Source organism: Phodopus roborovskii, unplaced genomic scaffold (assembly GCF_943737965.1).
Source record: "Phodopus roborovskii unplaced genomic scaffold, PHOROB, whole genome shotgun sequence".
Taxonomy (NCBI): Eukaryota; Metazoa; Chordata; class Mammalia; order Rodentia; family Cricetidae; genus Phodopus; species Phodopus roborovskii.
The window spans coordinates 3,676,566-3,690,367 of NW_026126413.1; the positions used below are offsets into that span (position 1 = coordinate 3,676,566).

Below are 13,802 nucleotides of genomic sequence, written 5' to 3' on the forward strand. Positions count from 1 at the left end.
ATTGTCTATGATACAAGACTGAATGGTTTCCACCTCAGGACATTATGTCATTAAGATGCTCAGTGAAGAATGGAAAAATACTTTAGTCTTTGAATTAGGATGTATTATGATAAAGTTCATTGCATATCATTTTAATTGATTGATTACCCTTTTACCATAATAATTAATATAAAATAAAAATGGCCTACAAAATTCCCCCTTTCAAAGCTTCTCTTTTTATGAATAACTGTATTATTTCTGACTTAAACATCTCTGTGTGTGTCCAAACTGCCTTGCACTAAGGATTATAAGGACTTTGGAGGGGGAGTGGAGTTCTGCAGAGGGCCTTACAGGAATGATCGATGGTTCTTAACTTCCTTATTTTGCTAGATTTGAAACGTAATACCTCACTATTTCTTGTTTTTCAAATGAAAGTGAATATCAGTTTTCATATCTCAGTATAAAAATATAAAAAGCATAGGAAGGATCTGAGTTACACTAGGAAAAAGAAGAAGCAATGAGCTAAGGTCCCGAAGAACAGGACAGAGTACTTCACAAATTCATTCATGTCTGCAAAGGAGGGTGGACCCACGGAACATGTATCTCATGTCTCCCTTTCAGATGACAAAGTGTAGGCAAATATGAATGCTTGGGTCAATTTAGTTCCCATTTAAAGGACAAACCTGAATGTATTTATACATTTATTTTAATGAATTAGTGAAATAAAATAGATTAGGAAACACTAATCCAATATCAGAAAACTGAGTCATACAGCAGGCTTCAGACACATTTTAATTTGCCCTAATTTGTGCTGATTTTTTTAAGTAGAGAAATTTTGGTAATTGCCACTCCAAAAATCATTAATATTTTAATGAAAGGAAAGATTAAGAAATTATGATGGATGCCCCAAGTAGGTAGATACATAAATGGAAGAAGTGGGAATTATGACGAGCCAATACGCAATTGACAGGGTAAAAAAAAAGCACAGAAAAAGCCAAGGTCCTAGGTCTAGCCTCAGTATGGTAAAAGACTGCTCACTCAGTTATCAGCCCCTTACATAAAATGAGGGGAATAGACTATTCAGTGTTCTCTATTGTTTGTAGTATTCAGCTGGAAAAATTTCCTAACTTTAGCAGGTTATGATGTAGATATGACAAATGAAAAGTTGGAAAATTAAGTCAGTTTCTGTTTTGTTACGAGTCAGATTCCCTAATGGAAAGAGCAATTGCATGCACAGTGTTTTGTGTTTGTGTGTGCGTGTGTGTGTGTGTGTGTGTGTGTGTGCTGCAAGGAAAAGAGAAAGACACAAATGCTACTGAACGTCTGTGACGGATTTAGGTCATTCTGAGGCCAGTAGACAGAAGGAGATGTTGGAGGAGTTTTCTAGAGAATGGAGTGCTTATCCTGTAGTTTGAGAGTGTACATGGGCCAGTATGACACAGATCTGGAAACGCAGTACAATGTCCCAAACAGGAATGATCATCAACTTTGGAGGAACTTGGCACAATACAGTGCTATGGATGATGAACATTTAAAAAGAGGTTGGTGAAGAGACTCAAGATAGATGCAAACTCAAACGCACACAGTACCTGAACGGATGCAATTTGTGAGTGAAAGTTATAGAAAATTAAAGAATGAGGAGCAGCAATGTGGCTTATTGAATAAGTGTTTGTTCTTAGAACTGAGAGTCTGGGTTTGATCCCCAGGAAAACTGGGTCTCTCAAGTTGGCTTCTGATACACACATGCATACAGTGGCATGTGCCTGCCCATATTCATACACACTCACATAATATGATTTAAAACAAAACAAACAAACAAAAAAACAAAAACTAAAGAGTAAATATACTCTCTAAAGAAAACAGGTGGCATAGTTATTTGCCATTGTATATGGCGCCAATCTTCTAATTTTAAGAGAAGTCAGAAATCTCTCCCTTATAAGTTAAAATGTTAATGCCAACTTTTAAAGCAAACACAAGGAGACAAGGCCAATGGCAGATGTGCACAGAGCTCTGCTAATGGTCTGCCAATTTGCAACTTCAGAGTTACAGACAAGCAAAGCCAAGCTTATCACAAGCTCTGTGGTTAGGTTAGGGGGTTTGAACTTTCTAGAAAACCATAGGACCAAGGAAGAGACTGGAAGGAACATCCCAGACCACTTGTGCTGGCTGCAGTGCTGGAAGGATGGAAAGGAGCTCCATACGAGTGACCTCCACAAAGCTGTGATGGACATGGGAAGACACCAGTTTGAAAGAATGTAAACAAGGCACAAGCTTAGTTTTTGACACAATGTAAACTTGAAGGCTGGTTTTCTCCTCTGCTTGATACTTTTTTATCTACCCCACTGCTTCTGTCTTCTGCTTATGTATGTCCCTATGTATTTATTTATTTTGAGCCAGGGTGGCTCAGAGGTACAAGTCAGAGATGCCTTTTTAAAAAGATGATACATTGTGTAATGTATAAGGGGCCTGAATGATTTTTTGCAAACACAAAAACTCACACAGTAAAGCTTATTTTAGAAGTATGAAAATACTGTCTAAATCATGATGACAGTCATTGGAATGGTGAATAAGGCCCCTCAATCTGTGTTTCATTATGGTAATTTTTGTGCAATTTACAACTAATAAAAAGATAGACATATTACAATAGCTTGAATGATGTTGCTCTGCAAAATTCAGGCTGATAACTTCCATTTGGGTGCCGAAAGATGTAGAGCCTTGTGAGGAAGTAATTAGATCAGCAGAGGCCTGCTTTTTATGAACAGATTGTTGTCTAATGAAAAATCAGAAAGGAATACCTCTAGGCCTCTTTTCATTTTTAGGTCTTTGCCATGCTAGGGTAGAGCTCTGATCTCTTTTTCCAGGTGTCTCAGCATTACTGTTGCTGTGATGAAACAGCATGACCACAGCACCTTGGGAAGGAAAGAGGGTCATGTGTGCATATTACTGTTCATGATCAAAGGAAGTCAGGGAAGGAACCCGAAGGCAAGAGCTGAGGCAGAGGCCATGAAGCTGGTTATTGGCTTACTCTTCATGGCTTGCTTGGCCTATTTTCTCATAGAACCAAGGACCATCACAGGGACAAAAGCAATCACAATGGGCTGAGCCCTCCCACATCAGCAATTAAGAAAATGCCCCAAAGGCTTACGTGAAGCACAATTATATGGAGGCATTTTCTCAATTAGAATCTCTCCTTCCTGATGACTCTGGACTGTGTTAAATTGACACAAAACTAGCCAGCATACCAAGTGACAATGTAGCAAGAAAGCCCTCACTGGACACTGAATCTTGGATTACACCTTGATCATGGACTTCGTAAACAGAAAACTGTGATAAATCAATATCTATAACATATAAATGACCCACTATGTTGCATTTTGGTGTAACCCATGAATGTACTAAGATGGATAGCATATCATATGTAGTAAGGGAACAGAAAGTACTACCTCACTCTGGTCACACCTTGCAAATGCTATGACTAAAAATCAGTCGCTTTACAAGTTTTCTGGATGATCTGCACTGTGGTTAAATGGCATATTTAGAGGAAGCAAAGACAGCAGCTTTCCCTTGGATAACTACATTTTCTTTTAGTTCAATGAGTAATGGCCAGACAACAGTAAATCAAATGGAAAGTGAAGTCATTAGGTGGGGCGAGGTGATGTCAAACCTCTGAGTGTTTTTTCTCTTAACCTTTCAGTTTGGAGCTTGATTCTATTTGCCCAACTGGCACAAGACAAGTTTATAAAAGAGCATTTCTTAAACAACTCTGTGGATAATAAAATCAATTCCTACTGCTTGCTTTTTAAAAAAGCTAATAATGCTCTACTTTTTTTTTAAAGTAAAATGCTAGTTTTATCATAATATCACTGAAAATATTTTATTTGTTGTAAAGTTTCTACACCATATAATTATATTATATAAGAGCAAAGACAATTGTTAATTTTCACATATGGAAATAAATTTCATCACTGTATATTTATAATCGCACAGCTAAGCAATACTTTATTCCAACTCTCTACTTAAGCCAATACTCATTCAAGGACAATGGTAACAAACTTTAGTCAGTGCTTTCTAATGCTCTTTGTTTTTTAAAAGAACATAGGAACATGAAGGTGGTAAAAATATACTACAATTAGATAAGGCCTGTACCCTACCAAATGAGATAACATCTGACACCAAAGTGTCTTGAAATAACAGAGATATAACTTCTCAATTATGCCACACTCATCAGATACGGGGTTAGGGAGACTAAACTCTGTTGTTATTACTTCTTAAATTGAACGGGCAAATACCAACACTGCCAGTCAGTAAGGCAGAAGAAAGGAAAGTTTTCTGGCCTTTATTTTACAGGTACTACCTTTAATCAAAACTTCCTGTCAACAATGGGTCTAGTAAACACATTCAACTGAAGCTATGAAATGCAATTCAACCACAAGCACAGAAAGCAGAGATAAAGAGATCTGTTTATTTTTGGTGACAAGAACTAATGACTACCACAATTGCCTATATAATTGCCCTATTTTATTTCACATACCTTTGTTTTCTCTATTTGACTAGACTCCTGTAGTCAGAATCCATAGCTATAGTTTCTCCCTGAATTTTTTTTTTCTTGTGATGATGAGCTTAGTTTAAAGTCTGATTTTAGTAAAGCCAGCTAGGTGTCGTGTCTGTCCTCTACCACCTTTACTTAGGAGCTTGAAGAAAGAGGACTACTGGAAGTTTGAGGCCAGCCTAGGCTATAGAGTGAGGTCCAAACTCAACATAAACAAACCAACAATCAAACAAATAAAACCTACTTAGGCCCTTTCTCTCCAAACTTCATTAAACTATCTGTTACTATACATTTCCAACTAGTTCTGAGAAAATAAAGTGGTTCAAAGACACTGAGGAATCAGAAAAGAACCACACGGGTGTTAACCCCAGAATATGACACAATAGGCATCCAAGCTCTGGCTGCTTTGACTAGTCCACAGATGTTATTTCCCATTATAGGACGAAGCATGGAGCTTTGGCACCCGTTATTCTCTCTGCTTTTCTTGGAATGGCTGTTCAAAGTTCAGCTTTGGAATCACTCGTGTGTGGTTGGAAAGAAGACTCAGCCCTGCTGTCTGTTTTCACCCACTTTAGGATTTTTTGTTACGAACCTTGAATGCCCAGGGCTACCAAACCTTTTGTTTTAGCTCTCCTTTCTCCCAGAGAATCCAGGCTCATATACACTATCATCTCTGTCTTCATAATTGATTTTTTAAAAAATTAACCTAATTAAAACATCAATTTTTGTTTTTTTGACAGTTGATGGGCAATCTTGGTTGTTCACTTAACTGCATCTGGAAATAACTAAAACCCAAGCAGCTGGACATATTAGGAGGAATTTTTTGAGAGGATCATTTGATGTGGGAAGACCCACCTTAAGTTTGAGCCCCATACTTGTTGGTAGCCCAAGAAATGGAAGGAGGAGTCTTTTACTTTTTGACTGTGTGCCCTTACTATCACCAGCAAGCTCATACAACCAATTGCCAAGCCATTCCTTTTTGGTATTATACCCTGCTTCTTTGGGATTCCAATGTAAAGTGAAGACTCTCTCATTCTAAATGATTCCAGCTCCAGACAGGGTCTGCTGAGATACCCAGCACTGCACTCTGAACAAATACTGGATTCTTGAATTTCCATGGGATAAGAGCTACTGTTGGGCTAGCTGGACCACCACCTATAAGCCACTTTAATAGCTTCCCCTTTAATATATAGATATGCATTCTATTAGTTCTGTTCCTTTATGCACATAACAGGTCAGTATTTCTATGTGTTTAAGCATATTATTCACCCAGATAGGAATACCATTGATTTCCCTTCTTCCCCATTGTGACCCTTGGGAACAAGCAAGACTTGACAACTCACTTTTGAGACAGTCCAGGATCTAGGACCTCCTCAACAGAGGTTTCTAATGACTTTTACTACACCTCTGGATAGACTATTGTTATCTTTACTCCCAAATTTCTAAGAATACACACACACACACACACACACACACACACACACACACACGCCAGTGTCTTGATAATTTGAGTAAAGTTGAATTTAAAAGAAATAGAGTAAGTGTTCGCCAGAACAAGTTTCAAGAAATCATAACATTCAGGTTGTGGCATGGTTACTGTACACCTCTTAGTGAGATTGACAGAGTGTTAATTACTTTTACTCACTTGTTGCTACAAGACAACACATGATACAGACAACTTAAGGAGGGGGAGTTTAACTTCAGCTTACAGGTTGAGGGAATAGTTGTAGTGTGGAAGGTGTGGCAAGAGAGACTTCAGGTGGCTAGTCAAATCATGTCTGTAATCGGGAGACAGGGACAGATGAGTGTTCTCCTTTTTGTATCCAGCTCAGCAACCCTACCCAAGAAATGCTATCATTAAACTCTGGGGGGGGGGGCGGTGTTCTCACTTCACTTAAACCTTTCAGGAAACATACTGACATGTACAATCAGGAGTATGTTTCCATGGTGACAGTGAAACCACTTGATAATGAAGAACTCCATTACATGAGAAAAGTCAAATGTGTGGTTTGGTGAAGAAAGAAGTGTGAATTTAGAGTTGTAGACAGGTTGAACATAGAAAAAGCAGATGTAATTGTCAGAGATTAGTGTTATTAAAGAGAAACCTGATGCGTACTGAGACAATAAGAAAGGTACCTCACAGGTAAGATCCCACACAACAAAAAAGGCATCATCTTTTAAAAATAAAAATTCACCTAAAAGAAGAGTGACTCACCTAGAGGGTCCCTGTTTGAAAATAAACACCTAGGTGAAATATTTTGTTTTGTTTGCAAGGATCAACTACCACAACAGTTGTGGTACAGGAGGCCAGACATCTTAAATTGGATATATAACTTGGCTATGTTGTCAGGATGGTGCCCATTTTGCAGGCATTGAAAATGAAAGTCAAAGTAATAAAGGCCTGCACCACAGTGGCCCAAAGCTGCTGAGGACAGGTAGCACTTTGCTGTTTCAGATTTCCTTTACATAGGCACTGAGACAATGTGGTGTGAATCCTTGAAGCATCAATATAAGTTCTGATAGAGAACCCAAGATTTTGGAGTTACTAGGACAATTAGATATGATACAGCTACCTAGGAAAGCTGCAGACATGGAGTAGATCTGGTCCAAGAGAAGATACAGACACTAGAGCTAGAGAGATGGGTCAACTAAAGCTCAATAAGACACACAACGTCAATCATAAGCCTAGGCGTTGGATATAGATCTTCAACATTTGGTGTTTGCTATGCTGCAGCTCTTGCTGTGGTTATAATTTCCCTTGCTACATTCTTATCCTTTCCATTAGGATTAAGGATGCCCAATCTGTTCCCTTGAATGGTAGAACTTAATTCTTGGCTTTCTAGGGGCCTCCTGGTTAAAAGATTGCCTCAAGTCTTAGAAACCTATGGGTTTCGAACAATATTAAGATTATTTAGACTACATAGACTTTTGAAGTTGCACTAAATGTATTTTGAATACACAGGACTTCAGAGGACAGGAGTAAAATGTGCTATTTTAAAGTGATGTGTTTGATAAGGGTTGAGCTTATGAAGGGTAATCTTAAACATCAGTTGAGGTTGTTTCCAGAGATACACAAGTGAGGAGATAAGACACACCCTAAAGGTGAATGCCATTAACCCATTTTGCTGTAGTGTGGGGCAAATAAACAGAAAGAGAATGGAGAAAGGCGGCTGAGCACTAGCCTTCATTTCTCCTTTGCTGTTTGTCTGAAGAAGCAACGTGAGCAGCTATCTGATGTTTACAGCACCTACCATACCTTCCCTGTGAAAGACTGCATCTCTCAAACTGTGACTGTAAATAAAACTGTTTCCTTGTGTATTTCCTTCTATTTTGTGACAGCAACAAGAAAAGTAGCTAATTCACTCTTCTATCCATGAGTACTAGGTTTTCAAATATCTGCTAAATAAATTGTGTATTAGCAAAATAATCTTCTCGAAAGAATCATTTTAAATATGGGACTTCCTAGTGTTTTATTAATAAAAACATCACTATTTTTAATATAATGATATAAAATAGCAAAAGGCATTAAATATTACTGACATATATATAATAGGGTATAGAACGAGCTGAGAGAATATGTAGCATAATTAAGAACAAACATCTGAAGAAAGCATCTTAGTCTAAAATAATAATAATATGATTAAATATTTACCTCCCCAAACTCATTAAGTCTATAATTTAGTATATACATATGCATAATAGTTTCAATGAACTTTTCTCATCAGGGTTAACTGTACTTAATCCAAGAGCCAATGACTACACAACAAAAGTCCCAATAGCAGTCAAGAGGCACTGTCTTTTAGGCTGTTAATCATGGCTGTCTAAAAGTCTCCCAAAACACCCAGGCCATTGCTATTATTCTTAGTTACCAACTAGAGATAGAAGATAAGCTCATCTTGCTAAAGGCACCATGAACTTTAGAAACACGGCACAGAGTTCTCTGAGCTGGATGTGACCTGAAAGTCATCACCCTGTTAACTATCTTTGAAGGCACCATGCTGCAATATTTCAAAGAAGGGGGAAACCAACAGCACTTCCTATATGTCACGCCTTTGAACCACATCACTGACCAGCATGGCAAGATAAATTTTCAGGCACGGTAATGGCACATATACCTTGGAAGTAACCAAGTGTTCTCTACTTGAACTTAAGGTCTATTCAGTGAAGGGGAACCATGCTTGGAACTGGAAACCTAGCTAACTACTCAGTGTTAGAGATATCATGGTTATTGGAGGAGAATCATCAATCACTAATTTATTAAACAAACACAAGCCCTAACAATAATGTATAAACATTTGTCCTTAAACCCAGAGATAAGTGTAACATTTACTGCTCATCAATGAATCTTCCCTTTGAAACTGATAGAGACCACTACAGAAAACCAAAAACAATCAATATGCGAATTGTGGAACTGGGGCCAAATGGATACATCTGCAAAACATTCCCATATCCGAGCTCAGGAAACATTGAGGAAGAAGGGGTGGAAAAATTGCAACAGCCAGAGGACTAGGGATTTTTCTGTGACATGATGTCTCCTAATAACAACCAGAAGCTACATCAGTAAGGCCTCAACAACATGATTGGCCAAATGTGAGCTGAACAAGGATGATAACAATGGATATGCCAAACCGGGTGTGGGAAATACCCAGTAAGACTCAATATTACACGAAAACCTACAGGCAAATACATAAAGCTGGGAGCAGGAGAGGTGGGCTTCCCCAGGGCAATGGACATCAATTGATTGTTCAGTGATAGTCAGCTCTGAAAATATGCATACAAATGTATGGACTCAATTGGTTATATTTAGGCACATATATGTATATATTTATGCATGCAGTAACAACTTATGGAAAATAGAGGCTAAATCCAATCAATGGTACATGCCTTTAATCCTAGCACTCAGGAGGCAGGGCACACAGATCTCTGCGAGTTCCAGACCAGCTTGGTCTACAGCGCGAGTGCTAGGATAGGATCCAAAGCTACACAGAGAAACCCTGTCTCAGGAAGCTAAGACAAAAAGAAAGAAAGGAAGGAAGGAAGGCAGATGGAGGATATATATGTGAAGGAGAGGAGGAATGGGGTATATGGGAGGGAAGAAAGGGAAGGAAGAAAGCTTGTAATTAGAATAGTCTCTAAAATAAAAACACAATAAATGATGAAAAATAATGATACTCAGCGCCAATCATGTTTCAGGAAGTGTGTTAAGGAACTGCCTGCATTACTTCATAATTCCTACAAATCAAGTCAGGAGTTCCTTTCTTATTTATGGTCACTGATTTTAAAAACATCAAGTGGGGGCCAAAGGGATGAGTCATTTGGCAAGAGAACATGCTGTTAATGCATAAGGACCTGAGTTTTAATCCCTAAGACACTTTGAAAAACTATGTGGTCACATGCACTTGTAATCCCAAAGTTGTGGGGCTGAGATAACTGGGTCTTGCTAGCAGCTAGACTATGTTCAGGTTCAGTGAGAGATCCTGTCTCAAGGGAATGGAGACTAAGGCAAAGACACAGAACAGGACATCCAATGTCTTCTTCATGGCCTCCCCTGTGTATATAGCACCCCTGCACATGAACACTTTCCACTACATATGAAAAAAAAATCATGTGTGATACTCAAATCTTACTTGTATATAGAGATAAGCTAACAAACAGATCTAGGAAACTGAGTTTTGAAATCTATACTCTAAGTCCCTATACTTAGTTGGATTTGTTTTTACTTATAAAGTTAACCAGATAAGTTTAACTGGGTAAGGCCCTCATATTACAGAAAGGTTTTAAAATAAAAGGTAAGAAAATCAAAGGCACCTGGTCAAACACATACATTTTAATTGACTTGATTATTACCAAGAACATGATGATATTTTCTTACAGGTAAGCTGACATGTAGGCAGGACCCTCCCATATGCCTAAAAGCCTTCCCACTTGCCTGATAACTTTTAGAGTAAGATTTATTGAAATATTCATAACATTCAATGTATTCTAATTCTCATTTCATTCTGAAATGGTCGATGATAGCCATCAATGATGCCTGCAGAAGTTCTTTTATTGTACAGGATTGTTTTGGCTATCCTGGGATATTTCTGTTTCCATATAAAGGTGAGTATTGTTCTTTCAAGGTCTGTGAAGATTTTTGATGAAAATTGCATTGAATCAGTAGATTGCTTTTGGTAAGATTGCCCTTTTTATTATGCTGATTCTACCTATGAAAGAGCATGGGAGATCTTTCCATTTTTTCATATTCTCTTTAATATCTTCCTTTAAAAATTTAAAGTTTTTGTCATACAGGTCTTTCACTTGTTTGCTTATAATTACCTCAAAATATTTTATGTTGTTTGTGGCTATTATAAGGGGTGATATTTATCTGATTTCTTTCTCAGCCTGTTTGTCATCTAAATATAGGAGGGCAATAGAATTGTTAAAAAGTTAATCTTGTAACCTGCCACATTACTGGGTGTGTTATCAGCTGAAGGATTTCCCTGGTAGGACTTTTCAGGTCATTTATGCAAACTACCATATCATATGCAAATAATGAAAGTTTGACTTCTTCCTTTCCAATATGTATCCCCTTGATCTCCTTATGTTATCTTGTTGCTATAGCTATAACTTTGAGTACTATGTTAAAAAGATATTTCACCAATTCACTAAGTTTAACTATAATATATATATATATATATATATACATATATATATATATATATATATATATTTCTTATTTTACATATCTATCCCAAGTCCCTCTCCCTCCCATGCCTCCTGATACCTCCTCCCATCTCATCCCCCCCTCCCCTTTCCACAGGAGAGGTCATCAAAATCTGGCAAGTCATTTGGAGTAGGGTCTGGGCCTCTACGCTAAAGGAATATCCCTCCATGGGGAATGTGTTCCTAAAATCTGTTCGTGCACCAGGGATACATCCTGGTTTCACTGTCAGAGGTCTGTTAGACTACCCAGGCCTTCTAACTGAGACCCACGTCAGGCAGTCTGAGTCAGTCCAATGCTGGTTTCTCATCTATCAGTCTGGGGGTCCATTAGTTTCCCTTGTTCAGGTCAGCTGTCTCTGTGGGTTTCTGTAGCTTCATATCACTCCTCCCTCTCTGAAACTTGATTCCAGGAGTTTGTCTCAGTGTTTAGCAGTGGTGTCTGCTTCTGTTTCCATCAGCTACTAGATGAGGGCTCTATGATGGCAGATAAGTTAGTTATCAATCTCATTATAAGGGAATGACATTTAAAGTAGCCTTGATGAAAGTTATTCTTAAATAGGGTTTATTCATTCCTGTTTCTTTCTTGTTGTGGTCTCCCTCCTTTGGTTAGTTCTTCTGTGATCATTTATTCCTTGTGTAAAAACATAGCCTGCTTCATGAATTTGTGCATCATATTTATAAAGGGACCATGATAATATTCCTTTTTATCATCTCAATTTTAGTACATGTGCTAAAAAAAATGAGTACTTTAAGGTGGATTTCTTTGCTTTGGGAAAGTTCATGTCTACCAAATTACTCTTAAAAGTAGGCGATGCTTCATCTGTCTTAGGTTGTAAGGAGACAACAATGTTATGAACCTCTCCATTGTGTTCATTCATAATCACACTTACATTCATTCTATTTAAATTCTTCCTGGAATCATACTACTGTATCTTCTTTTCATCATTGACAATCAGTAGTTTTTCTCCAGATAAGGTATGGTTTAGAGATACAGGTAAATGATACAGACCTATCATACAAAGTAAGATCTTTTCCTTAAAAGCCACAAAGATTAGCCATATCCCTATTTTCTTTATTTTAAAATATAACCAAATATGTCAGTGCTTTCCATTTTGAACTCATGCATTACAATGGGGGGTATGTAAGTAGGGGTTATTCCCAGAGGGAATTATAAACATTAAAATATATTTTAAAATACCCTTGAAGCTCTATTAAAGTATATTACCTTCAGGTTTCATTAAAAATCAAAATTAAACACATTTACTTATAAAAGTAATTTCCTAGGCATGCTTTCAAATACTACAAGACTGTGGTTAATACTACATACAATTTAAAATAAACCAATATTTTGTCTTTCTCAAACACTTAAGATTAAAAAAGAATTCCCTAGGAAAACTATTTAAAATTATAATCCTGATGTTATTTGCAAATGCGTAACAGTGCATATGAACAATCTTACTTTGGAGTCTCAAGCACAATGAATAAATCATCACTGAAAGTGACTTGACCATCATCAGTATGCTCTGGAACAAGTCCAGTGGGCCATTAATCAAAGCATGAAACAGGGAAAGCCTCAACAGCTAGGTAAACACTTGGGGAAGCTAATAAAAACTACCTTGTTTGAAAACTACCACAGTGTTTACTTTTGCAAGTAACATAAACATTATGATAAAATTAAAGTTGTGTAATAATGGAAGTTTGTTTTGATGACCTAAGAAAATACACAGCAATTCAATTGTATGTTCCCAAGTTTCAAATTCAGATATGCTGACTTTCATGAATTAGATATTTCTGTATGACATTCTCCAGATAGATAAAGATAATGCAAATATATTAAAGAGATTGAGTTTCAAATTCAAAAAGCCATATATTATTAAAATCTTTAGTAACCAATACTAACACAGAGGTAGGCAGAACATTTGGAATTGTCATATAGAATTTCCTCTGTCTTTGTTCATGTATAATGTATAAGTGTACATATATAGAGCAAATTTTATCAAAATTTTTAATAAAGCCTTCAAAACATGTTGCTTTCATCTAATATTATACTTCATTCATTAGTAAAGAGAGGAAAATATTTGCTGAGTTAACAGAAAAGAGGTATAGACAATTCTAATTTCCACAGGAAATAAAAGAAAGGGAATTATTCTAGGTCTAAACATTTCATAATTACCCTTGCTTTTCCTGGAAAAGAGGCACATAATTTAGCCAACAGAGCTTGGAAGATAGTGTTTTTAAAAAAATGAAATGCATCATAAACTTAGTTATGCTAATATTTCTATTGCCATCAGTCCTAAAGACACACAGCTGTTCAATTAACGCAATCTGAACACACAGGACTTGCAGTTATGTCTCTATCCTGTTAATACAGTAGTTTGAAGCAAGCCATTGAGCCTCATTGAAGTTTAACTTTAATCAGTTATTTTACAAATATTCATGAAAATGTAGCCTCATTTAACAAAGTTGCAATGAAAATTAAATACATTAAAAATGTTCAATTAAAATGTTTAAAAATAGTACCTGGCATATAGGAATGAACCCAAAATTAATACAGCAACATAACTGTTGTGGA

The 13,802-nt window shown here is 37.0% G+C and overlaps 1 protein-coding gene and 1 non-coding gene across 2 annotated transcripts in view; both read right to left on the bottom strand.

The window, feature by feature from the left end:
• Positions 1-13,802, bottom strand: part of Xrcc4 (X-ray repair cross complementing 4) — a 169,292-nt gene that overhangs the window by 48,126 nt on the left and 107,364 nt on the right. The window lies entirely within an intron of this gene.
• On the bottom strand, positions 11,869-11,977 carry LOC127221120 (U6 spliceosomal RNA). The gene has a single exon (XR_007834426.1). It is a non-coding gene; the product is annotated as a U6 spliceosomal RNA (small nuclear RNA).